The sequence below is a fragment of the Gossypium hirsutum genome, chromosome A10, assembly GCF_007990345.1.
Source record: "Gossypium hirsutum isolate 1008001.06 chromosome A10, Gossypium_hirsutum_v2.1, whole genome shotgun sequence".
NCBI lineage: Eukaryota > Viridiplantae > Streptophyta > Magnoliopsida > Malvales > Malvaceae > Gossypium > Gossypium hirsutum.
In genome coordinates, this window is record NC_053433.1 from 63,549,044 (window position 1) to 63,556,542 (window position 7,499).

At 29.8% G+C, this 7,499-nt stretch overlaps 1 long non-coding RNA gene across 1 annotated transcript; it reads right to left on the minus strand.

Moving 5' to 3' along the window:
* Positions 1–6,193: 6,193 nt before the first annotated feature.
* Positions 6,194–7,271, minus strand: LOC107896041 (uncharacterized). Its single transcript, XR_001683565.2, has 2 exons — positions 6,685–7,271; positions 6,194–6,362 (listed from the first exon to the last, which is right to left on the minus strand). It is a non-coding gene; the product is annotated as an uncharacterized lncRNA (long non-coding RNA).
* Positions 7,272–7,499: the final 228 nt, after the last annotated feature.

The following is a 7,499-nucleotide window of genomic DNA, read 5'->3' on the forward strand; positions in this document are numbered from 1 at the left end:
AATTTAATAAATTAAGATCTGTCATGTCAGGTCATCAAGAACAAAATTAGATGTGGAAGTGTACCTGAATCCATTACTATCTTGAAATCTCCAAGTTTTGTGATTTTGATTTTCCAAATTAACATACAAGTAATTTAGAGAATGTGGCTCTCTCTTTTTTGAAGATGGAATGTCAGAAAAGTTACATATGTGTAATTTGATGACCATAACCCTCATATATAACTGTTGTACATTAATCTTAATTTCTAATTAGTCCATCATCAATTAGAAAATAGTTATTTAAGTATCTATACATATTTGACCAATATTTTATTTAATAACTAAAGCCCAATAAACATTAACCAAATTAGATCATTTTTAGTTTGGGCTAACTTTTTATGATAGTAAATAATAATATGCAATTATTTTTATTATATATGTGATGTCTATATTTTTTCAACAATCTCCCACTTGGACTACACGCACACATATATATATACTAATTACTTTGTAATTACATGTCATTATATAATCTTATGAACTAAAAATTTTTCTATCATATCCAAAAGGTACTTCAAACAATCTCGTCCATTAATTATGTCAACATAGAACTAAGGTTACTTTCGTTATGTATATCGTAACTAAATTTATCTCTAATCACGTAGATTAACACAATCAAATGATATAGATCAAGTATGGATGTGTAGCATGGAGATTACTTGCAATATGATCTAAACATGTCTATTTTCAATTGGTCCTCCTTAAACCTTAGTGAGATTAGATTTTACCGAAATCAGAATGTGAATAAACCAAATAAACATTATTTCTACAGAAAATATCCTCAGTATTCGTAAGCGGATATAATTGAAAAATGTGTCTATAATAGAAAGACATTTAAAATTACAAACTCTCACTAAAATTGAATATCCTTAAATGAGATTACCTATATGAGCGATGTGCTCATGAAAAACCTATGTGGTAGTTCCTTAATAAGTGTATCCACAATTATGAAGCTTGTCCCAATATGATTTATAGAAGCATGACAACCAACAATTTAAAGTCTATGTGCTTTGATTTTGTTGTGCTCCTCTTGTTATTGGAATAAAGGATTGCAATTACCTTAGAGACAAAATTTTTCATTCATATTCTATAAAATTGGAGTTTGGATACATGATGATATCTAACTTATCAGACCTCTGATATGTGAGCATGTAATGTTTTGTTTTCTAAAGATAATGTATGAATCATTTAGTTTCTTTCTAATGGTTTATACCTGAATTGCTCAAATATTTATAGAACATCCCAATAATGTATGCAATATTCGAACGCATACAAACCTGAACATATATTAGATTTCCCAGGCTAAAATGTAGGGAACCTTATGCATTTTTGTAATATCAAAGTCATTCTCAGGGCATTGATTGAGACTATTCTTACTCTCATAAATCTTGTGATATATATAATCATTAACTAATGTCATGTCGAAACCAAATGAGATAATCACTTAGTGAATACTGTAACACCATTGACAAGAGGCTTGTTTAAGCCCATAAATTAATTTCTGTAATTTGTAAACCATTAACTTTGCATGGCTAAACACAAAATTTATGATTGCACTACATAAATCATCTCATCAATGTTACCTTTGAGAAACACAATTTTGACATCCATCTAATGTAGCTTAAGGTCAAAACATGTCACTAAAGCCATTATAACTTTTTATCTAGCGGACCTTCTTAATGGCATTAATTCTTAAGGTTGTAGAGTTTGTTACTTGATTGAAAGGTTCAATGACATTGTCTTGATCCAGAGTTGTTATTTGAACAATATAAAGTATAATAGATTGTTCCTGATCTATATCAATATCAATTAAAAAAATGTGTTGAGGAATATCAACACGTTCTTCTTCAAACACGATGTCTCTAATTGTTTCTTCCCCCATAAATTCAACATCCTCAAAGAATAGTCATTATCCATCTTAAAAATAATCTTAGCAGTGGGATCATAAAATTTTATGACCTTTAGATCTTTGAAAGTATCTGAAAAATCAAAGGGATAAAGAATATTATTGGACACAAGTTTTCAATTCTTCTTTTAGAGACATAATCTAATCTCTTATGTCACAATGAAGTTGAAAATAGCTAATTTCTGTCTCTTACCTATTACAGTAATATGCAATGATTCATTAAATGGAACAATAATATTAAATATATTATCATAACTTGATAAAGAATTAAAGCCAATCAAATTTTAATTTTGAAAACTAAAATCTCTATTTTAAAAATTAGAAAAAATAAACAAAAACTTGTCTAATACTGAAAATCAAATTTCATCTAAAAGGTTGTACAATAAAAGTTTTAATAAAATCCAAATAAAATTTAATTCTAAATAATAATCTCAAGTTTCTATTGCTTCAATTCCTACCGAAAGATCATTGCCTATATAGATGTATCTTTCACCATCATTTGACTTTTGGCAATTTTGGCAATCCTACATAGACAAGTTAATGTGAGTTATTGCACCAAAATCTATCCACCAATTGTGTCTCAGTAACGAAATCAAAGTAACCTAAAAAAAATCAATAAGTATACATTTCTTAACACGCCAAGCATGATAATTGGTACAATTATTCTTTTGATGATCTGTTGCACCACAGAAGAAACAACCATCCTTGGTTCATTTTGTTATTTCTTTTTTGGTGTTGTATTCGTAACTTCCTTAATTTGTTCATGTTTTTGTCCTTCTTATCTTTTAAGGTTTTGGCTAAATGAGCTCTTTTTGTTATTTCTTGTTTCAACATTTCCTCTTCTTGAACATAGTGTGAGATGAGCTCATTCAAAGACCAAGTCTCTTTCTGACAATTATAGCTCACCTTAAACTGGCTAAACTGTGATGAAAGAGATATTAAAACTAGATGCCTTAGCAAGTCATCCGAGAGTTATAGCTTAAGTACTTTCATCTTTAAATCAAGATATGACATTTTTATAATGTACTCATTGATATTACCTTTCCCTTTATACCTTATTGAAATTAGATTTGTCAAGAGGTTGCCCATTTTAGCCTTTTCATTCTTGAGAAACCTTTTTTCAATGTTGACCAAGAATTCCTTAGTTGTGGTATAGTAAAACCTCTATAAAATAATACCCTTTGGACCCAAAAAAATTATTATTTTATCGAGATTATTAATTTATTGATAAATTAATATTTATTAATTTAGAGAATATTTCATACTTTATGTATGTGTTTTTTTAATCAAAATTCAATATCCATGTAGGTGCAATGAATCAAATTTAATTGGTTCATGTAACAAAAAAAAAAGAGTGAATTAATTGGCTCATGTAACCAAAAAGAAAAAAAGAGTTAATGGTTTCAAAATCCAATACGTATATATTCATTGAATAGATTAAAAATTTTATTATAAATAAAAACATGCATGTATCAAAGTATTGTAATTCATAAAATATTTTCCTCCATGGCTTCCCATTTGAAAGGTACAAAAAAGTCTACATTGATAGATGAAATGAGAAAAGCATTATGTGAGTACAAAAATGAGCATCCCTCTTCAAGTCAAAAAGATTTGCAACAGTGGGTTCAACAAACATTTGATCTCTCTGTTAGCAAATTAACAATATCAAATACTCTTAAAAGATCATCTGAATATTTGTCAAAAGAGATAAAAAATAGAAATGTTAAAAGGCACAAATTAACCAAATATCCCGAATTAGAGAAGGTATTGTATGAGTGGTTTCTCCAATATCAAGAGAAAGTAAACATGACCAGAGAAATGATTTAAATTAAAGCAAAAGTGTTTCTAAAAAAAATGTATGGTGATGCAAATTCCGGATTTAACTTCTCAATTGGTTGGCTAGAATTGTAACAGCCAGTTTTTAGTCAAATCGGAACAGTGCTTTTGGGACCACAAATTCAAAGTCAAAATAAATATTTTATTATTATTTTAATTTCTATATCATGATAATATATTTTTGTGAAAAATTCGTTAAGAAATTTTATCGTTTAAATGCTTAATTTGATAAAAAGGATTAAATCGCGTAAAGTGTAAAAGTCGTGTTCTATTAGCTAAATGTGTCTAATTGCTATAGAATCTTATAGCTAAGGTCCTTAAGTGGTAATTAGAACATTTTAATTGCGAGTGGACAATTTTTGGCATATATTAAGTGATTATGATGGTTATTAAATAAGGTTAAATAAGTAATTTGGTAATAAATTAAAATTTAGTAAAACAAATCGCATTTTCTATTCATTCATCTTCTCCACCAATTTTCCTAAGGATAAAACACCATTTTTGAGCTCTTGAACATTCGACCTATCTCTCTTGTGCATGTAAGTCCATTTTTGTTCGGTTTTTAATGATTTCTATGTTTTTGATATCGTTGCAACTAGGTCTAGCTAGCCCAGGGACTATTTTGAAAAATTGTTAAAGATTTTGAATATTGCCATTGATAATAAGCATGTGTTTTGATTTTGATGATAGATTATAAATGTTTGATGATAATTATACAAGTTTTTTGAAGTGATTTTTAGTGAAAATGCAAATTGGGGATTAAATTCTGAAATGTGGGAATTTTGTGGTTAAAATGTGAAATAAATGGAAAATATGGGCTGGTAGGGACCTATTTGTAATTCGGCTAGCATGGGTTGAGGTTAAATTGCTTGAATTTGTGTTTTTATGAAATAAGGACTAAATTGTAAAAGATGTGAAACATTAGGGGCAATTGTGTAAAAATGCCTTAAAGTGAATTTTGGACTAAATTGAATAGAGAGATGATTAAATAATTTAATTTTGATTACATATAGATCAAGAAAAGTGAAACTCGGATCTAGATCGAGGGAAAAACAAAGTTCTCGACTAATCAACTAATTTAGCCGTTTTTACATCCGAGGTAAGTTCGTATGTAATAAATTTCATTGTAAATGTATTTTAAATGCTCTGATATTGTATAAACTATGAATATGAGATTACAGATATATTTGACAATAATTTGACGATGATTCGGCATTAGAAATCCCGATTGAACCTTAGAATAAATTTGGATACTAGTGACATGTCATTAGGGGATTATTGTGATTATGTGATTCGGGTGCTGGTCCTGTACATCCTACCGGTGGTTGAGTATACTGGCATGTGTTGTGGATACTTGACAGCTTGTGTGAGCAGCACCGTGTAGCTACGTCTCGACTGACAGCTTGTGTGAGTAGGCCTGTTGATAGTTCTAGTGTGAGCAGTATATGTGATATGAGATTGAGATAGCTTTGGCTATATATGTGGCACTTCGGGTGCGAGTTTCCCATTGTACCTAATAGTATTCCGAATGGTTCAACGGGTAAATGAAATACGTAGTTGTGTATGAGATTGATACGAGATGGTATAGGTATGTACATGAACCTTATAAGCTTAAATCAAAGAAGTTGTGAAATTCATATATAAGATTGTGATTGAAAATGTGAAAGGTTTGTAGTTAAATGAACTACATGTTGATATGTTCAAATTGATGATTTGTATATTTATAATAAGATTGAGTTTATTTCATATGAGCTTAATAAGCTATATAGCTTACTTTTTTTAATTTTTCGTGTCTTATAGTGATCTCAAAGCTAGCTCGGATTTAAGGATCATCGGAGACTTCGTCACACTATCCTACTATCACTTTGGTACCTTTTGAGCTTATATTTTAAGTATATGGCAAGTATAGGGACTTTGGTTTTTTTGGTATATTTGGTAATGAGTTGTGCCATTTGATTGGCTTGTAAATGCTTATGTTTTGGTTTGTATATATAGCCATGAGAGTTGGCTTAATTTGGTTAGTTTGAATATGTATATAAATATATGTACATGGCTTATGTTATGAACTTGAGGTTGATTTTGAAATGATTATTGATAATAGATATTGCAGCAGTCAAATGTTAGAAATTTAAGAAGATATATGCTTGTGAAATTGAGCATAATGATGTATGATTAGAAATGTTTACCTAGTTGAATGGTATAAGTGAAGTTGTTATGAATTGGATAGTACATTGTGATATTGATATGTTTTGTATTGGTTGGTGTTTGAAATGGTATAAATGATGCTTTATTGAGAGTAGTTGAATGCCTATATGTGTTATGTTTTGTGCCTGTAACAGGTCCATTTCGCCCGGGCCCACATAAAAATAAAATAAAAAAATAAAGCAAAAAAAATTAATTGTCCTAAGCCCGTTCACAAATAAAGGCCCAAATTTATTAATAGTCCAAGTCCTTCAGATAAAGCCCAATTTCCAACCCAAATAAAATAAGCCCGATTGGCCCAACACATTTGGAGTCTCTGGAAACCCTTGCACTGCAGCCTTAGTAGCGACTTCTTCACTACTCTATACGACATTAGAACCTGCGAGAAGGAAGAAAATAGCAATAACCGAATCCAGTAAATTGTATAGCTGGAAAAAGAAAATAATTTTTGATTACTTTGTTATTTCATTAGATTTGGCTATAAAAGCCAAATGAAAATACTGTAAAATAGATCTTCTTATTTTCCTGGCAAGATACCCGCACGTTGAAAAAGCAATAGAAAAAAAATCAAAAGAGGTGATTCAAGTTTTTAGTTTCTTTCTTTTAATTTTGAGATCTTGTTTTTTCTTTTGGAATATTTTTTTTCCTTTTCTTTTCTCTTATATTTTGCATGAAGTGAATAAAAAAAGGAGAGTACTTACCTCTGGCCTCGGATTCCGACTTTTCTACGCATGGTCGGCCACCAAGTGTGATGGTGGTTCGGCGGTGTCTCCAAGTGCCCTAACAATAGAGATTTGCTTTGCTATTATGGCAGATTCCCATTATATTTTTTTTCTTTAATTTTAATTGCAAAGTGAAACAGAGCCATGTTGGGGGGGTGAGATCCGCGCGTCAACCCATTTTGCAACCCGGATCCGCGCCCTTTCACTTCGAATGGTCAAATTGCGCGATTGGTCCTTCGTCTTCGCGTAAAGATTTAAATTGATCCTTATTTCCACTTTGTTTCATTTTAAATTTGTCATAGAATTTGTGCGTCTTTGCAATTGGGTCCGCGCTGCAACACTGCATTTTAGGTCCTGGATTATTTCTGATTCTAGTCCTCATACTTTTACATGCATTGTACATTGATCCTCTTTAAGACTACCTATTTGTGAATTGTCCCTTTTATTTCAATTTTGTTAAGATTTTTCTCCATTTCTTTATTCATTGCACATCCATTTTTCTTTAATGCTTGATTACTTGCTTTTGTATTTTAAGTTGTTTTGATAATTGAATTTAGTTTTTAAAAACTGTTATTATAGTTTTTTTCTCTTTTATTCTATCATTTTAACATTTTGAATACTATTTTTTATGTATAATTTGTAATAAAATTTATCTTAGTTTATGTATACTTTTAATTTTATCTTATTTTATAATTTCTTTTGAATCTATTTACCTATTTTAATGTATATATTCTTTTTTGTTATTTAAAGGGAAATCCACCTATTTTATGTGCTATTTAAATTATTATTAGGTA